At 47.8% G+C, this 18,633-nt stretch overlaps 1 long non-coding RNA gene across 1 annotated transcript; it reads right to left on the bottom strand.

Moving 5' to 3' along the window:
* Positions 1 to 1,703: 1,703 nt before the first annotated feature.
* Positions 1,704 to 12,691, bottom strand: LOC122458658. The gene is made up of 2 exons (XR_006278768.1): positions 10,428 to 12,691; positions 1,704 to 3,437 (listed from the first exon to the last, which is right to left on the bottom strand). It is a non-coding gene; the product is annotated as an uncharacterized LOC122458658 (long non-coding RNA).
* Positions 12,692 to 18,633: the final 5,942 nt, after the last annotated feature.

Here is an 18,633-nt window from a genome sequence, read left to right as displayed (position 1 = left end):
ACAGTTGTTGCTCTTTACAATTTGCTACCGTTTTGAAATCTCCACTGTAAATGTGGACACAAATAAAGAGAGGTATTTTTAAACATTTAAAAACTTTATTATTGTAACAAGGTCTATAAACAAGGAGAGCTTACTCTGCATTTCAATGCTTTTTCAAAAACAAGCATCTAAACATATTATAGATATTAATACTTTTTTCTTTACTGAAATGTACTTTAAAATAATGGGCGGCACATTGAACCACTGACTGGGGGAGGCTAGCCCCCCGCCTCACCCTTTCCACCTGAGGCCCCACCCAATTTCCACCACAGCTGCTGGCCCCTGCCCCAGGCTAGCGCCCCCAGCCCCAGAGCTTGGCAGGCATCCGGTTTTCAACCGGAATGCCCAGTCGAAAAGGGACTCTGGTGACTCCGCTCAGCATTGCCGACCGGGCCGTTAAAAGTCCAGTCTGCGGGGCTAAGGCAGGCTACTCCCTGCCTGTCCTGGCTCTGCACTGCACCCTGGAAGCAGCCAGCTCCTAGGCGGAGGGGGGTGGCCACGGAGTTCTGTGCGCTGCCCCCACCCCCCAAGCACTGGCTCCGCACTCCCATTGGCCAGGAATCATGGCCAGTGGGAGCTGGGGGGGCAGTGCCTGCGGGCGGGAGCAGCACATGGAACCTCCTGACCCCCTGCCTAGGAGCCGGACATGCTGGCCGCTTCTGGGACGCAGCGTGGAGCCAGGACAGGCAGGGAGCCTGCCTTAGCCCTGCTTGCTGCTGACCAGAAGCCACTCAAGGTAAGCCTGTGCCCCAACTCTGAGCACCAGCCCAGTCCCCCCCCAAACCTGGAGCCCCCTGCGGCACCCCAAACCTCTCATCCCTGGCCCCACTCCAGAGCCTGCACCCCCTATTTACTGAACAGTTGCAATGATTTAATGCTCATATATACACTTGGTTTCATATTATCATATCAGAGACTTATGTTATATATCAATTTGCTATGGCCCGGGTTGCTGCTAATATCTTCTCATTCATGCTAGATGCTAGTGTTTTGTGCCCACGTTCAATTAAGCAATTAGCCATGGTTCAAATCACACAAGTTCACTCAATGTCCATTATTAAGCACAATGAGTACAGGTATGTGCTGTTTCCATTTTTCTTTCTTAATAACAGGAAGATATTATCTTCAGTTATGTTATATTTACTGAAAATAGTTTCACACTAATACTACATATAAACTATGAAAAAAAAGAAAAGGAGTACTTGTGGCACCTTAGAGACTAACAAATTTATTTGAGCATAAGCTTTCGTGAGCTACAGCTCAAATAAATTTGTTAGTCTCTAAGGTGCCACAAGTACTCCTTTTCTTTTTTGCGAATACAGACTAACACGGCTGCTACTCTGAAACCTATAAACTATGAAAATAAGTATCTAAAAATCACCTCCAATTCCTCAGGGAGGCTCTTTCATATGCTGTCTCATCACACAAGGGATTAATTATTAACAATTCTTTTGTTTCCCTTAATGTTATCTCTAAGTATAAATACATATGCATATGTTATTGGTAATATGATAATTTCAACAATTTTATAATGATTTTTAAAAACATTGCATGCAGATATTCTCATTTATTATGTTTCACTAACACACAAGATAAAATCGTATTGTGAATTCCTTGATTAAAACACTACAGACTATATTCTTTAATTTTACATTACCAACATAACACTTCACACAAGCATTTTATTTTTTAAACCTCAGTCCTCAGAATTTCAAGACTTACATTGAAGTTCCATTTTCATTTGTATGTATTAAACTGTGTTGAAAACACATAATAAAACTTATAACACTGCTATACAGCTGTATTTGAAATCTGTTATGTAGTACTACATTTAGTGCATAGAATCCCAAAGTATAACCATGGAAAACATCTTACCACAATAACCCGATGAGTTGGTGCATTGAAAGGAAGCAAAAATATATCATTTAGCACAATTCTACTCTGTGTTCATTGAAAAAAGAATTAAGAATGCAGTTATACTTGCCAATGAAGCAAACCATGCAGTGTAAATTATACTGTATTTCTCAATTTCAGTTACATTGTTACTATCACTCATTCCCCAATTTAGCATTGTATTTGCTGTTTCTTAAGACTGTACTTATCTACCTTTATGAAAATGTGCTTTACCCATGTTGGGCATGAAAGCATGGGCACTGAAGCATAACATTTCTTCAGTTTCATTAGTCTTCCTCTGCCTGACAGAACACTAATGGAAACTACTGATGAGATGGCTTGTACCGGTTGACATTTAAGCAAGTTTTTAATGTATTAATCATTGTGGCACACAAAGAATGTAATGTAATTCATAAATACATACATGGAAGGGATACTTACTGTTACAAATAAATTATGTAAGATGGATTACAACCCTTTTCTTTTTAAGACCCCATGTGCTCTTTCTTACTTACTTTAAAAACTGACTAACCAGTGCACATACTGGTGTTGAAATCATGGCTCCACTGAACTGTATAGCAAAGAAAATGGCTACTAACCTTTCATAACTGTTGTTCTTCGAGATCTGTTGCTCGCATCCATTCCATGTGTGCGTGCACCACGAGCACAGTTGCCAGAGACTTTTTTTTCCCTTAGAGGTATCCATAGGGCCGGCCAGAGCGCCCCTTGGAGCCCTGCACTATGTGCTGGTATAAGGGGCACCCTCAGCCTCACACCCTCTCAGTTCTTTCTTGCTGGTAACTCCGACAGAGGAGTAGGAGGGTGAGTCCTGGAATGGATATGAACAGCATATCTTGAAGAACAACAGTTACAAAAGGTTAGTAACTGTTTTATCTTCTTAGAGTGCTTGCTCACGTCTATTCCATGCTAGGTGACTCGGAAGCAATATACCCAGAGGCGGGTTCAACTTTCACAGACGTGCTGATTGCAACACTGTTCTACTGAAACTGGGATCATTATGGGCCTGTTGGGTGATGGCATAGTGAGACATGAAGGCATGAATTGACAACCATGTCACAGTCCTGCAGATGTCCTGGATTGGTATCTGCATGAGGAATGCTGCCGATGAAGCCTGGGCTCTTCTAGAGTGGGCTCTCACGATGGCTGTAGGTGGGACCTTTGCCTGCTCATAGCAGGCCCGGATCCAGGTGCTTATCCAGGATGATATTCTCTGGGATCAGATTTCAGAGTAGCAGCCGTGTTAGTCTGTATTCGCAAAAAGAAAAGGAGTACCCGTGGCACCTTAGAGACTAACAAATTTATTAGAGCATAAGCTTTCGTGAGCTACAGCTCACTTCATCAGATGTATTTGAAGTGAGCTGTAGCTCACGAAAGCTTATGCTCTAATAAATTTGTTAGTCTCTAAGGTGCCATGGGTACTCCTTTTCATTCTCTGGGATGACTCTGGCAGCTCTTTCATCCTCTTTCAAGACACATGGTTGCTCCTGCAAGGAAGAAGAGCCACTAATGTGACATGGCTGTGTTAAGATGATCTATTTATAACATTTCCAACCCCATGAAACCTGATTGACTCAGCTATTAAGTGAATAAACAGGGAATGACCTGCCAGATAGATTGCCCACCACAAAAACCGTCTATACAAATACCAAAAAAAAAAAAAAAGCATGTCTAATAACTACCACATCCTATTTCTGGATGTTTCTGCGGTACTGATAGCTCTGTGCTCTGCACATGTGTAGACACACAATATCACGGAGTTATGTGAGTTGAAAACATCTTTCTTGCAGCCTATAAGAATGTGTCCTCACGTATTTGGGGCTATCACAATCATCAACTCATAAAAATTGCTATGATAACTTAAGAAAGTTGTAAGAGACTGTAACCCACTATGACAGGTTTCAGAGTAGCAGCCGTGTTAGTCTGTATTCGCAAAAAGAAAAGGAGTACTTGTGGCACCTTAGAGACAACAAATTTATTTGAGCATAGGTTTTCGTGATGAAGTGAGCTGCAGCTACGAAAGCTTATGCTCAAATAAATTTGTTAGCCTCTAAGGTGCCACAAGTACTCCTTTTGCTTTTGTAACCCCCTATGGTTGGTTTGTTGTCCTATGACTGGAGAGGTGTTAATAGGCCACAGAACAGGGAATGGTCTTTTACAATGTGCGTTTAATACTTATAATAAAGAAATCTATCCCACTTTGTATTTAGTTGAGAATAGGGTTGCCAGGTATCCGGTTTTCAACTGGAATGCCTGGTCGAAAAGGGACCCTGGCGGCTCTGGTCAGCACTGCTGATCAGGCCATTAAAAGTCTGGTCAGTGGCGCAGCGGGGCTAAGGCATGCTCCCTAGCGACCGTGGCGCTGCATGGCTCCCAGAAGCAGCGGCATGTCCCTTCTCCAACTTCTACATGTAGGGGGCAGCCAGGGAGCTCTGCATACTCCCCCTGCCCCAAGCGCCATTTCCGCATCTCCCATTGGCTGGGAACCGCTGCCAATGGGAGCTGTGGGGGCGGTGCCTGCAGACGGGGCAGCATGCAGAGTCACCTGGCTATGCCGCCATGTAGGAGTCGGAGGGGGGACATGCTGCTTCTCCCTCATCCTTGGCCCCACACCAGAGTCCGCACCCCCAGCCAGAGCCCTCACACCCCACCCCTCCCGCACTCTGAACCCCTCATCCCCAGCCTAGACCCCCTCCTGCACCACGAATCCCTCATCCCCAGCCCCACATGAGAGCCTACACCCCCAGCCAGAGCCCTCACCCCCCCTACACCCAACCCTGCTGACCCAGCCCTGATCCCCCTCCTGCTCACTGAACCCTTCGATTCCAGCCTGGAGCACCCTCCTGCACCCCAAATCCCTCATCCCCAGCCCCACGCGAGAGCCTGCACCCACCAGCCAGAGCCCTCACCCCCCGCCTACGCCCCAACCCAGCCCTGACCCTCTTCTGCTCACTGAATCCTTCGATTCCAGCCCAGAGCATCCTCCTGCACCCCAAATCCCTCATCCCCACACTAGAGCCTGCACCCTCAGCCAGAGCCCCCTCCCACTCTCTGAACTCCTCAGCCACAGCCTGGAGCCCCTTCATGTGCCCCAAATCTCTCATCCGGGCACCACACCAGAGCCCCCACCCACAGCGAGAGCCCGCACCCTCCCTGCATCCCAACCCTCTGCCCAAGCCTGGTGAAAATGAGCAAGTGAGGGTGCAGAGAGCAAGCAACAGAGAGAACGGGAATGGAGCGGGGGCTCAGAGAAGGGGCAGGATAAGGGTGTTAAGTTTTGTGAGAGTAGAAAGTTGGCAAATCTGGTTGAGACACCTCTGACTGACTGGTAGCAATCTGGTGTTGCAAGTTTCCACAGTGCAATCTGTATTTGCTTCTCCACGGTCAGTGCAGCCCTCATTTTGGCAAGTTTGGCACACACATCCAAAAGTTCTGCAGCACCCACTGCTCATAATCCCAAACCTGCATTATGATGCGATCCCATCAGTTGGAGCTTGTTTCTTGGAGCCAGAACTGGTACTCCACCTTCTGTAGCTGCTCTAGGAATGCCACCAACAAGTTTGAATTGGTTGTCGCTATGTCCCACAGGAATTTGTTCTGCATGGAATCAACTCCCTTCTTTTCTTGCAGTTCTGCAAATACTGCAAGATTGTGCACCCTGGGCTTGCAATGCTCATGACAATAACGCAGAGCTGTGCAGGCTCCATGCTTCTGTCAGAGATGGCTGAAAATGAGGAGGGCCATGGGGTTTTATGGGAGTTAGGAAAAAAAGGGGCAAAATTAAAATTTTACATATGCAATATGTATAAAATTAGGGGATGGTGAACATTGCATTATGGAAAGTTGATCCCATGATCATAGTCACTCCTGTAGGACCCATTTGGGCCGCAGCATGCATTGCCAAAACTTCCCAAAATATAGTGCAGTGGACGGTGTGGAGTTGCACAGTGGGATACCTATCCATGGTGCACCACACTGTGAATCGATACAAGCACTTCTGGTAAGTACACTCACCGCAGAAAAGAAGTCAAGTAGGCATGCACACAAGTGACATACTAACTATGGTGACTCTATGCTGATGTAACTTGAGTTAACCTAAGTTTGCAGTGTAGATATGGCCTCAGGTATATGAAATGTGCAGGAGAGGTAACAGGAAAAGTACGAGTCTAGGCCAAGATTCTATCAGATGTTTAGGCTCCTGCTTTTGTGGAACTAAGCCTACTGTACCCTAAAGGCTCAGGAAGAAAAAAGCATATAAGAAGAACCCAATATCATTTATTTTTGAAAAGATGTCATGACTTGAGGATGTATAACTCATGATTTTTGAATTTTTGTGGTTGTCAAGCTATGTTGGAGTTGTAGACTTGTGTTCATAATGTTGTGAAGGCCAAAACTATAATTGGGTTAAAAAAATAATTAGATAAGTTCCTCAGAATAGGTCCATCAGTGGGTATTAGCTAAGATGATCAGGGACGCAACCCCGTGTTCTGGGTGTCCCTAAACCTCTGACTACCAAATGCTGGGAATGGACGACGGGATGGATTACTCAGTGATTGTCTGTTCTGTTCATTCCCTCTGAAGCACCTGGCATCGACCACTGTTGGAAGACAGGACACTGGGCTAGATGGACCATTGGTCTGACCCACTGTGGCTGTTCTTATGTTCAGCAAAAATTACAGTAGATTTTTGCCTTTGAGAAGGATTTACTATGAGACAGTGTACTGCCCTTATTGAATACTTGAGAATCCAGTTCTACAAATAAGAAGTGACATGCAAAAAAGCACTAAGGGCTAGATTGAGAGTCAAAATAACAGTTGCAAAAGGCAATCACCACTGGTGGATCAAATGAGAACAAAGTTTTGACACTAGGCCAGGAAATCGGTCAGACTGGAAGTCGCATGATCCAACAGAATAAACTTGTGCCATAAAAATAAAAAGTTAGAATTAAAAACTCAAAATTAAAAATCACAGTAAAAACATACACGTGGTATATTAGAAACACAGATGTCATTACTAAGACTACTAGCAACTATTTACTTATAAATATTTTCAGTAAGCATTTACTATTAAAATATAAATTAAATAGCACAGTGATAAGCATCTGCACAATGATAACGAAGGTAAATGATGAAGTGGAAGAGTATAAGAGTACTAAGAATAATGTTTAAGAAGTAGACAATTAAAAGGAGCAAAACTATACTTAAAATAGACTACAAGGAAAGGAGTTCAATTCAGGGAATCACAGCAGGGGAGGAGGGCATTAAGAAGGGATCAGCTGAATGCAAAGATTGAGGGGGACAGGAGTATAGGAGAAGAAAGAGGGGCAGGCATGGAGAAAAGCTGAGATTAAAAGACTGAAGGAGATAGAAGGTTGGAAAAAACAGCTGATCAGTAAAGGGCAGAGAAAGTCCAGGCAAAACTAAAAAGTTCACTGAATGTCCGAAAGCCCCACTTTTGTCTGCTTCCGCAGTTGCTCTAGTGGCTGGAGGCTCTGGATAGTTCCTCCCCCACCCCCAAGACCATAGGGAAGGGAAAAGGGAGGTACAAGGAACAAGTGGAGCCATGTGTGATTGTAGAGGGACATGACTAGGATGGAATTAGCTATCAGTGGATGGTGAAGAAAAGGAAGGGGCTTGAGCTGTAAACTTGGGACAGGTCTTAGTTTGCTAGAATTTAGCAAGCATAGGAAGGTGTGCAGGGCATATGATAAAGAGATTTTGTGTAAAGCAGCGTAGCTTTATATTGTCATGAGCTAACTTCACAAGACAGCTTCTAACTAGTAAATGTGTAAGCTAGCAATCAATACAACAAACTGGAAGTTACCACTCACAAGGAATTTAATCATAAATTTATCTGACTTGACATTCCTAAATGTTAAAGTAATAAATGAGTGACTGACAGGACTGAAGTAATGAAAGAAGACTCCTTTAAGATAATACCATAAGACAATGCATTCTAGAATTATATTAATTCCTGCTACACTTGAAATGGTAATGGAAATTATACTTTTAAACTTATTCCTTAAGACAACCACATGGAGAGATAGCTTAATGCTCCTTTAAGATAAATATTCCACTTATAGGAACAGTCTTTTTGGGTATGACAGTTACCAAGATGATTTGGTAATACTTACAAAAACATGTCATTTTACTATATAAAGAAAACTTCTTAGAGGAAATCATAATCCAGCTAAAAGAAACCAGTGTCAATAATATTTATTCGTCTCTCAGTTATAACTAGTAACCTACAGATGTATCTGGTCATGTGCCAATTCCTTGCATTTGTAGGAAACTTGTTCTGCAAGACACATGCTTTTAAAATATAATTCTCAAAAAAATCAGACTAACTCTAGCCTGGGCTATTGCAACTCACTACAGGTACGAACATTTCAAAATTTAAAAAATGCTTTACTCCAGAATGCCAGAACTCCCCACTTTAGCAACAGAAATTTTCAAGAGCATATCAACTTAGTGCTCCGCTCACTACATAGCTCTTCATAGAATAGTGGAGCAAATTTTAAATATTAGTATTAATCTTCAAGGTTCTTCCTTAAATTGGCCCACCACACCACCTCACTTTTGAAAATGATAACCTCTCTTGGTAGCTGTGTTCCCCAAGAACTAAAAAATTGTTCATCTCAGCAGACAATAAAGCTTTCTTGGCAACTGGTGGAACCCTGCATGGATATAAAATGTGTGTCTGCATCCAATCTATGATCCGCAAACATGGTCCGCAGATGTAGTTATCCATGGATTTGCAGGGCTCTAGCAACTGGGCTAGTGCTTTGAAGTTAATTACCAGAAGACAACCAAAAATCTCTCTGTTCTGAATGAAATGTAAAATTCACTTCTTTGACAGCTCTCTCCCAGCTGCAACTGCAACAGAAAAAATATGAAGATAAAGCAGGAAAGAAGAAAGCAAGAACAGCATAACAGGAGGGGAGAAAGAAATTAAGACTACACAGAAGTAGGGTAAAAAATTGGAGCACCAGTTTACTGTACTTGTGGCACCTTAGAGACTAACAAATTGAAGTGAGCTGTAGCTCACGAAAGCTTATGCTCAAATAAATTTGTTAGTCTCTAAGGTGCCACAAGTACTCCTTTTCTTTTTGCGAATACAGAATAACACGGCTGCTACTCTGAAACCAGTTTACTGTGATTCTCTTTTGGGAGATGCTCAGTTGTAGTTGCATTCTTCAATGTCAGATAAGAGATTACTTGCTCTTAAGACAATAAGACCAGGGAATATCCACAGAGAGTTCAAAATAATTTAGAAATCATGCAATAAATAAGACAGGAAGAATGATTCTGTGGTTAAAACACAGGACCGGTAGTCAGGAGTTCAGGGTTTGGTTTTCAACAGACTTCTGCCCTAGTTTTTCCCATCAGTAAAATAGGGATACTTTCCTGTCCCATAAATGTATTGGGAAGAGTAATTGTTTTGAAGCTCTTTGACATGCTCAAAAGTCACAGTAGAAATGTATTAAATGGGGATATCAGGTGATATATTTGGCAATGATTTGTGGCACCAGAAATCTGCAAGGATTCCTTCTTCTTCCCTCCCACTTTCCTTTCTTCCCAAACTGCAGTATTTCTGCAAGGGGTTATTTTTAATATCTTTTCTACTCGGCCCTTATATTTCATAGATAATGATCTCAAGGGGAGGATGGTAATACTTCTTCGTAATTTCTGAAGGCAAAAGCCAGTCATATTTTTAAAAAGAGACATTAAATACATGGAGAAAAAAGTTCAGTTGACAGATTTTGCTCAACAGTAATTTTCTGTCTCAGAAAAGTAGCGAAGACGACATCACAGTCTGGCAGCTGTCCAAATGTGTTGTGTGTAATCTTTGGTGATCTCAGAGTTCCCAGTGGGAAGTTTTCTCTGAAGAAAGCTCCACCGTAACTGCCAACTCTTTTTATACTCTCAGCAGAGTAGTGTCAAGAGAGACTAAATTTTCCTCATATTTCAGAACAATATTGGCACGTATTGATGGAGTATCTTGCACTTCTACATACTGGATTTGATTCTGTGGATATAGAAGTTTCAGTTTCTGAGGCTATCAATCTGGCACCTTTCACAGTCACTGCATTCAATTTTATCTTGAATTTAATGTTATTTTTTCATTGTAGGTACATGTAGATGTGATGATGGCAGACCAGGTCATGCTAGGATGTAGAATCAATTCACTTGTGTATTAGTGCAGATCAAAGTAATGTTCAGTTGTATAAGAGTGTATTGTGTGTTTAAACTTCATGAAAACTAATAGGATGTTATTTGCATGTTTTCACTTATCTGTTCCTGTTATAATGTAATAGCAAACATTTACCTTATGTATACTCCTGCAATTAAACAACCCATCAAAGAAATCTTGTGAAACACTAATGAAGGTCTTAAACATGGAATGCTAATTTCAAAGAAAGTGGCCATTATATATGATGGTCAGAGGTCAAAAGACTAGGTGCATTCCTCACTCACCGTCATCAAAGGAAAAGCCCACGTGGGTAGAGACTCTGTCAGCTTGCTTTCTATATGAAGAAACTATAAATATGGATTCAAAGAAAGATCTCTGACTGGACTGTTCCAGGGAAGTGTTTCAGATGCAAAGCAGAGATCCCCAGAGACTATCTGGGTACCCTGAAAGACTTCTGGGAAACTGGCAGTTTATTACATCATTAATATCTTATGGAATTGCAAACTGTGACTCATCTGTTAATATATTTTACCTGCTTTAACCTCTCAATAACTCATTTCCTATTCTTAGCTAATAAACTTATAGTTAGTTTCCTATAGAATTGGCTGCCAGTGTTGTCTTTGGTGTAAGATCTGGAGTGCCAATTGATCTGGGGTAAGTGGCTAGTGTCTTGGGATGTGGTATGATTTTTGGTTTTAATAATCTTTTAACACAAAGTTCAGTTTGTCTGGGTGGCAAAATACCATGAAGTCACAGACTGTCCCCTTAGACTTTCCAATCTAAGACTGGTATAGTGATCCAGGAGTTTACATTTGTTACTGGCATAGTGAAATCTAATTATAGAACACACCACCAGCTTGGGAAATCCGCCCTGTTTTCTGGCAGTCTGTCCCGAGATAGGCACTCGCAGTTGTGAGCCACTCCAGACAGTGTGACAGAAAGTTCTACAAACTAATCATTCACTGCAAGCACAAGAATGACAAGCAAAAGTCCCAAACGGTGTTTTGGTGTCAGAAGATTTCCCCTCTTTCTGACTCCCCATATGAAGCTTCCACAACATTCAAATACACAGGAATGTTAAAAATCCTTAAAGACTAAGCAAATCAGTTACTGATAACTCTCACTACATTGGGAACATGGAGTTTAAATTAAGAATGATTAAATAGTTGGTGTGCAACAAACAAATACATATTGTTTGTAATGTTGGGGGGGAAAAAAAAGAGGTGGTGGTAAGTAAGAAAAGGAAGAGGGGATAATTCCAGATCCACATCTTGGAGATGCAGCTTTACTGGTAAAACATTTTTTAAACTTCTGCAATACTTATATGGAACTCCTGAAATTGAACCAACTATTTCATAGACTAGGGATGTGGGAGAGAGACCAATTAGAGAGACCACTATGACCAAAAGTCATGGCTTCAGGCCATGAGTATCAGTCCTTTAATACCTAATGAAAGAATCACGGTAGCTTGTAGCTTCATATTTTCCAGCAAGATAAGGCAGGGGGAGGGAGGCAGGATGAGTTAATGTTAGCCAGATAAGGGTGAAATTTTACAAATCTAAGCTCTCTCAGGAAAATAAGTAATAGTGAGAAAGTTGGTCATTTAATAAATGATGGAGATGAAATTGACACACATGGCTAATATTACCTCTAAAAATAATGATCAATAAAGAAAATATAGAAAACTGATTAAATAGGAAAGAAAACCCTGTTACTGATAAAGAGATAAGGAACACTTGGAACATTTGACCATATACAAATTAGCTACTCTGGAAAATATGGACCCTACAGTATTAACAGAATTAGTTAATGAACTTACTCTATGTATGATTTACCATTATTTTCTGAAATGAAATTCAGATAACTGGGAAGTTTCAAAAGATTGGGAAAAAACAAATGAAGTTTTCAAAAAATAAAAAGGAAAAAAGTGATCCTCGAAATCCATATATTGAATTTCTATTTCTAGCAATGGAACAAATGGGCACAAATTCATGAAATAACTACAGAATAACAGGACCACAAACAGTAAGTAGAAATTCACACATAGTAAACTGAGGAATTCCAAACACCAGAAAGTGAAAAGAAAGAATTCAAAAGAATCTAGACAAATAAGAAACATTGATAGAAAAATAATTCAATTGGAAAAATACTAGCTAACAGATCTTAATTCAATTCAATGCACAAACATACAGGGACTGGAAACTCGGAGACCAGTAATGCTGAAGACCTAAGAATGATAATGGATCGAAAGTTAGACTTGAACAGGCAAGTACAATTTGGCTGTAAAAAAATCCAGTACAGTTTGCCTACACAAAAAGGATCATTCCACAGAGCAAGGAGGTAGCATTTTCTCTCCATACTGGCTCTGATGAGACTTCACCTAGTATATTATGTTCAGAAGAGCAGAGCAACAAAATGACCTTCTGCTGTTTTCTGTATAATCAGGATGGATAAAAATCAACGATTTAAAAAAAAAATCAGATTTTTTATTTAAATCGGACTTTTTTGATAAAATGCTTTTTGAGGAAAAAAAAACACCTATCTAAAGATAGATATATTATAGCTCAAAGATACCTCATCATAGAATAGGGATTATAAATTCTAATTCTATAGTATGAAAATATATGTATTGTGACGGGGCAAGGCCAGATGGCTATGGAAGAGAGTCCTTTTGGGATCCGGGAAGTGGGCGGGTGAAGCCCGTCCACTGCTAAAGGATCCCCCCCAGCCTAGAAGGGGGATCCACAGGACCTAGATTCCAATTAATTTCAGGGGACAACTAATGAAATAACAGGGACAGGAGTATGGTCAAAGGGTCAAACGAAGGGATCCGGAAGGGGACACCGAGCAGAGAACCCCGGACAGCGCCCACTGCTCCTCAAAGGCGTCAAGGGAGTCAGAGGACGCTGCCCAGAGGAACTCTGCCCGGATACGTGAACGGACCGAGGATCGGAAATAGGCCCCATAGTCACAGGAGACTCCATCGGCCAGCCTCCTCACTCTGGATTTATAGATGGCCATTTTAGCTAGGGCCAGGAGGAGGCTGACCAGGAGATCCCGTGACTTTGTGGGGCCACGAATAGGGAGTGTATAGATAAGAAGGTGAGGGGAAAAGTACAACCAAAAGCGTAATAAAATATTGGTGAGGAGCCGGAATAGGGGCTGCAGCCTGGCACACTCTAGGTATATATGTGCCAGGGTTTCCCTCATGCCGCAAAAGGGGCAGGTATCTGGGATTGAGGTGAACTGCGCCAAGTACATGCCCGTGCTCATGGCTCCGTGAAGGAGCCGCCAACTGACATCCCCGGCAGGCCTTGGGACTAAGGTGGAATGTAGGCTGGCCCACCGGGGCTCCTCACCCTCCAAAGGTGGTAGGAGGTCCCGCCATTTTATATCGGGGCGGGACACGAGGGTGAGAGCGTGAAGGGTGTGGAGCACGAGCGTGTATAGATGTTTTCTTGGCGCGGTTTGAAAGCAGACCAGCTGCATCTCGTGCAGCCGGCTTAGTGAAGGGGTGAGGAGGTCAGTTGGGTCCACGGGGCAGGGATCCAATTAAAAGGACCGGCAGGCCTGGGGTAGGGGGTGGGCGGAGCGTGCCCTCGTGCAGGACCCGGTCGAGATAAACCCAAGCAGCAGGCGGCAAAGCGGCCTTCACCTCCTGAAGTATGCGCCGGGGAGTCCCAGAACACGTGGTAGAGCTCCACGGTCAGCCCATCCATGCCCGGAGATTTATTGGTGGGCATGCGACGGAGGGCTTCTGAGAATTCGGCCAGAGTAAGAGGCAGCTCTAGCCGGTCTCGGTTACCCGCGCTGACCATCGGGAGCTCCTCCCAGAGCACTCTGCAAGCCGGGAAGATCCGGGAAGAAAAGGCTTGCATAGAAGGCTCTCGCCCTCCCACACGTCTCCACCGGATCCGTGAGGGGAGTGCCATCTTCTGCCAAAAGGCAGATGACATGTTTCTTAGCCCCCCTCTTTTTCTCCAGGGTGTAGAAGAAGTGGGAGCCGTGATCCATCTCCTGAAGGAGAGGGATGCGGGATCGAACAAAGGCTCCCCGGGCCGGATGGTCCTCGAGGGTCCGGAGCTCCTCCCGCTTCTCCCGGCATGCTCCGCAGAGGGGTGGATCCTCAGGGCTGGTGGCCAGATGCTTCTCCAGCTCTAAGACCTCCCGTTCCAACTGCTCTATCGCCGCATCCCTCCGTCGGCTGGCGCCCTGGGTGTAGTCACGGCAGAAGAGCCGGGCGCGCACCTTCCCTACGTCCCACCACCGCTGTGCCAAGGGAAAGGCACGCCGCTGCCCTCGCCAGGCCAGCCAGAACTCCTGGAAGGACGCCACGAAGCCCGCATCCTCCAGCAAGCTGTTGTTAAAATGCCAATAGGCCGGCCCCGGCCTCTCTGCGCAGAGGGAGGCTGTCATGGTGGCTAAATGATGGTCAGAAAAAGGGGCCGGCCGGATTCTGGAGGAGTGGGCTCGTGAAAGATGAAAGCGTGATAAATAAATGCGGTCCAACCAGGAGTGGCACGACTGATGGGCCTCCTCCCAGACAAAGGTGAACGTGGAAGTGTCATCCGGGTGGTGGTCGCGCCAGACGTCCACCAGGGACTGGTGTTCGACTATCTCCTGGAGGATGGTGGCGGCGGCCGGACTCTGCTCGGTCCCAGAGCGGTCCCGCTCCTCAAGGGTGATGTTAAAGTCCCCTCCCAGGACCAGGCACTCATGAGGATCCAAGGTGCTGAGGAAGGCGGACGCCTGCTGATAGAATTGCAGCCGCTCTGGGCTTGCTGCTGGGGCATAGATGTTGACGAGATTGACTACGAGCCCCTCCATGCGGACCCGGAGGTGCAGCAGGCAGCCCGGCACAGCCTCGGCGACCCCCAGCACCTCGGGCCGTAGGTCGGGGGAGAACAGGGTCACCACTCCAGCCGTACGAACTGTGAGATGGCTAAAGTAGACCCTGTCCTCCCAATCCAGCCGCCAGCTGTCTTCGGCGGTCGGATTCGTATGGGTCTCCTGCAGGAAAACCACAGAGTACCCCCCCCCCCGAAGGAAGGAGAGCACCTGGGACCTGCGGAGACCCATCCTACAGCCGTGGGTGTTCAATGTTGCTATGGTAAGAGGTGCCATGAGGAGGGCTGGGGGGGGGGGGGATCCTCGCCGGCAGGGATGCTCATGGCTCCTGACGGGCCGCGCAGCACTCCGTGACCTACCCCGTAGGTGAGTAAGGAGTCACGGAAGAGGCGGACCCGCTGGTAGGCCACGGCGCCCTGCCTCCCGGTCCTTTTACCTTCCCCCATGAGGGCCCTTGCAGCCCGGAGGATTTGATGAAAGTCCCCCCATCACTGGAGAGCAAGCTGTACTTTGTTGCGGGAGCCATGGACGTCTTCTAAAAATTCCCACAACTCCTCCTGCTGCGCATGGGGGGCTGGGGTTACGGTCTCCTGGTTACTCCCCGATTGGGCCCTTGATCCAGCCCCGTGGCCCACCGAGATGGGCAGACAGGGTGCAGACTCCCGACGGGGCTCCTGATGGGTTGGCCCGAACGCTGGGGCGATGGGGGCGGCGGAGGGAGGATAGCAGCCCCGGTGGGTCGGGACGGGTAAACACAAAGCTCCCGCTCCCTGGAGGTCATTGATTGGAAAAGGGAAGGAGACAGCCCCAGGGGCGGCAATAATATCTCGGGAGGTGGACGGAATAGGGACAGGAACTGGGGCAAGATTAGAGGCGAGATTCTGGGCGGGGAGAGGGCTCTCAATGATGCCGGGTGCAGGCTCTATGGTGGATTTGGCAGCCACAGCATCAGGAGGTGGACTCTCTCCTGTAGGGCCCTCTCCCGGGAAGGAGGTCGAATGCTCCTCACCAACGAGGGGTGCCCCTGGTGGCTCAGGTCCCGGCCGCATAGCACTGGCTGTCGCCTCAACAGGCTCGGCGGCCCTCGGCGGGGTGCCATCTGCAGCCGGATTGATGGAGGAGTCCAGGGGCTCCTCGGAGGTGGGAGCGGAAGCAACGGTTGGGGGAGGGAGCATGGGAAGAGGGGGGCTGGAGTGAAGTCACCCAGATCGAGGCCCGCTGGCATAGGGTCGTCTTCCCCCTGGGTGACCGGGGTCAGACCCAGGGCCTCGATCTCCTCATATATGGATGGGAAAACATTTTCTGCCACCCCGGGATTCTCCCCACCGGCACCTGATGCGCCGGTCGTCTCGGGGCACGCTGAGGTTTCAGATGGCACCAGGGCACGGGGGCTCCCTCGGGGGCCTTGGAGGGGAGGGACTCCTGTGGAGAGGAGATACCGCCTTCCAGTGCTGCCACGTCTTCCCCAGCTGGCTCTGGTGGATGGAACACACCCGTGGGTAGAGCGGAAGGCTCGGCATCGGTGCCCCCCTTCCTGGTCTTCCGGGGGGCCTCCGCATCAGATGGGAGGAGCGGAGCTCGAGCCTTCCACTTGCCCCGCTTCCCCTGGACTAGGGCCCAGCCCTCCATGGCATCATCCAGGGGCTGGTTAGCAGGGGTCGTGTCAGGGGGCAGAGGCGATGGCTCAGGGACTCGAGGGGATGACCATGGGGCAGCACAAGGGAGGGAAGATTCCCCTTGGGGCAGGCCCGCTCCCATGCTGGGCAGTGTCCCTGACGCACCCTCCTCCACAGGCCCCGCCAGATTGCCAGCAGCGGGGCTCTCCCGCTCATCTGGGCATAGTTGGGGAGGTGCCCCTTGGGCCCGAGCGGGAGCAATGGTGGACTGGGAAGGAGGAGGGGTGGTTCCGGGTGCCGGGCACCGGCGATGACAGGGCCGTGCCCTCCGGACGTGCCCCATCACCCGGCAAAGGTAGCACCAGGCCTCCCCCGTGGAGTAATGCACCCGGTAATGGGCCCCCTGGTAGGGGACTAGGAAGGACCCCTCCAGCGCCTCTCTGTCACGCACCGCCGGTGGCAGTTGAAGCTGCACTTGCCGGCGGAACGAGAGGACGTGACGGAGGGCGGGGTCTTTGCAGCCCAATGGGAGAGGGCTGATGACAGAGATGGGTTTCCCCAGGGTAGAGAGGGTGGGTAACTGGGCGGCATTGGGAAGAAAGGGAGGGACGGATGTCAGGACCAGGCGGATGCCCAGGTCCTCTAGCGGCTCTAAGGGGATGAACATGCCCCCTACTGCCAGGCGCTTCTCCACCGCCTCCTGGGCGGCGGCCTCCAATGTTAAGACGACGACGACCTTGCCATACATTTTGGAGACTGCCACAATGGGCGTAGGCCCCACCACCCTCGACAACGCCCACACATAGGTCTCCACGTGGGGCGAGGCGGGTACCAGGAGGCAACGGACGCCGTGTTTCCTGGTCATTGTGGGAAAGGGGCCCCGGCCGCTATAGATGGTAGTGGAGGCGGTGGGCAGGAGAGATGACATAGTGGCAGGCGGGGGGGCTGCCGCCACCTGGCCGTACGCCCTGGGGGCCGGGGGAAGGAAACCCGCAGAGCTGGTGGAGGGAACAGCGGGGAGGAACACCCCAGCCGGTGGTGGGGCCAGGGCACTGGGGGCAGCCCCTGCCATGGAGGGCCTGGTCTTTTTAGCGGGGCCCTTCTCCTTCTTCTTACCCTGGCCCTTCCTGCTGGCTAGGGGGACTCCTCCTGAATGTGAGGGGGTGAGACGTGGCAGCAGGGGAGGTCACCCTGGTGCCCGTCGCTGCTGGTGCCCCAGCAGGGGCAGTGGCAGATGGTTCGGCAGCGGAGGTAGCGGCTTGGGGGGGTGACGGAGGGGCAGGCGTGGGAGGGGTAGCTGGGGGGCTCCCACCCGTCTCATCCCCCAGCATCGTGAGCAGGGAGGGAAGGGGAGATACCAGAAAAAGGAGGGGAAAGGGGAAGCAGGTCGACCACTCCTCCCTGCTAGGCTACAGGCAGGGGAGGAGGGTGCCAAAAGGGGTGGGCTAGACGGGGAGCAATCAGAGGTTAGGGGGTCAGCTGCCGACAGAGGAATTCCAGCTCCTCTTGGTGCACTAGGGGAGGGGGGGATACAACAACGTTGGGGGTGCAGTGAACAGGGTTAAAACTAAAATGGGGAGTTGCACAAGCACATGGGAGGAGACATGGTCACATGGAACAAGGGGTAAGCAGGCTGGAGGTAGGGCAGGGAAACCAAGGGGCTAGCCTCAGAGGCTGGAGCAAGGCAAACAAACAGAGGCTGCAGGAAGAAATGGGCGGGGCAGGTAAACAAACTGAAGGTAGTAAGCAAGGGCTGGTGCATAAGGGGGGGCAAAAGCTGCAAAGGGCAAATTGCAAGGGCAAAGCTGTGGGGTGGGCACTCCAGGGGGGCACGTGTGCCCACATGCACTTGCACAATGTCTGTTTACGCTGGCTGCTGCTTCTGGCCCAAAGGGTGGAAATAGGGCGTGGCAAGCCAAGCAAGCAGCTGAGTCCAGAGGCAGGAGCTGAGGCAGATGGTATACAGCCAGTGGGGGTAGTGAAGGAGGCAGCGGTGGTGGTAGTAGTGGTGGGGGTTGAGGGGGAC

This window comes from Dermochelys coriacea, chromosome 2 (assembly GCF_009764565.3).
Source record: "Dermochelys coriacea isolate rDerCor1 chromosome 2, rDerCor1.pri.v4, whole genome shotgun sequence".
NCBI lineage: Eukaryota > Metazoa > Chordata > Testudines > Dermochelyidae > Dermochelys > Dermochelys coriacea.
The sequence above is the reverse complement of the archived record's forward strand: the minus strand, read 5'-3'. Positions and strand labels throughout refer to the sequence as shown.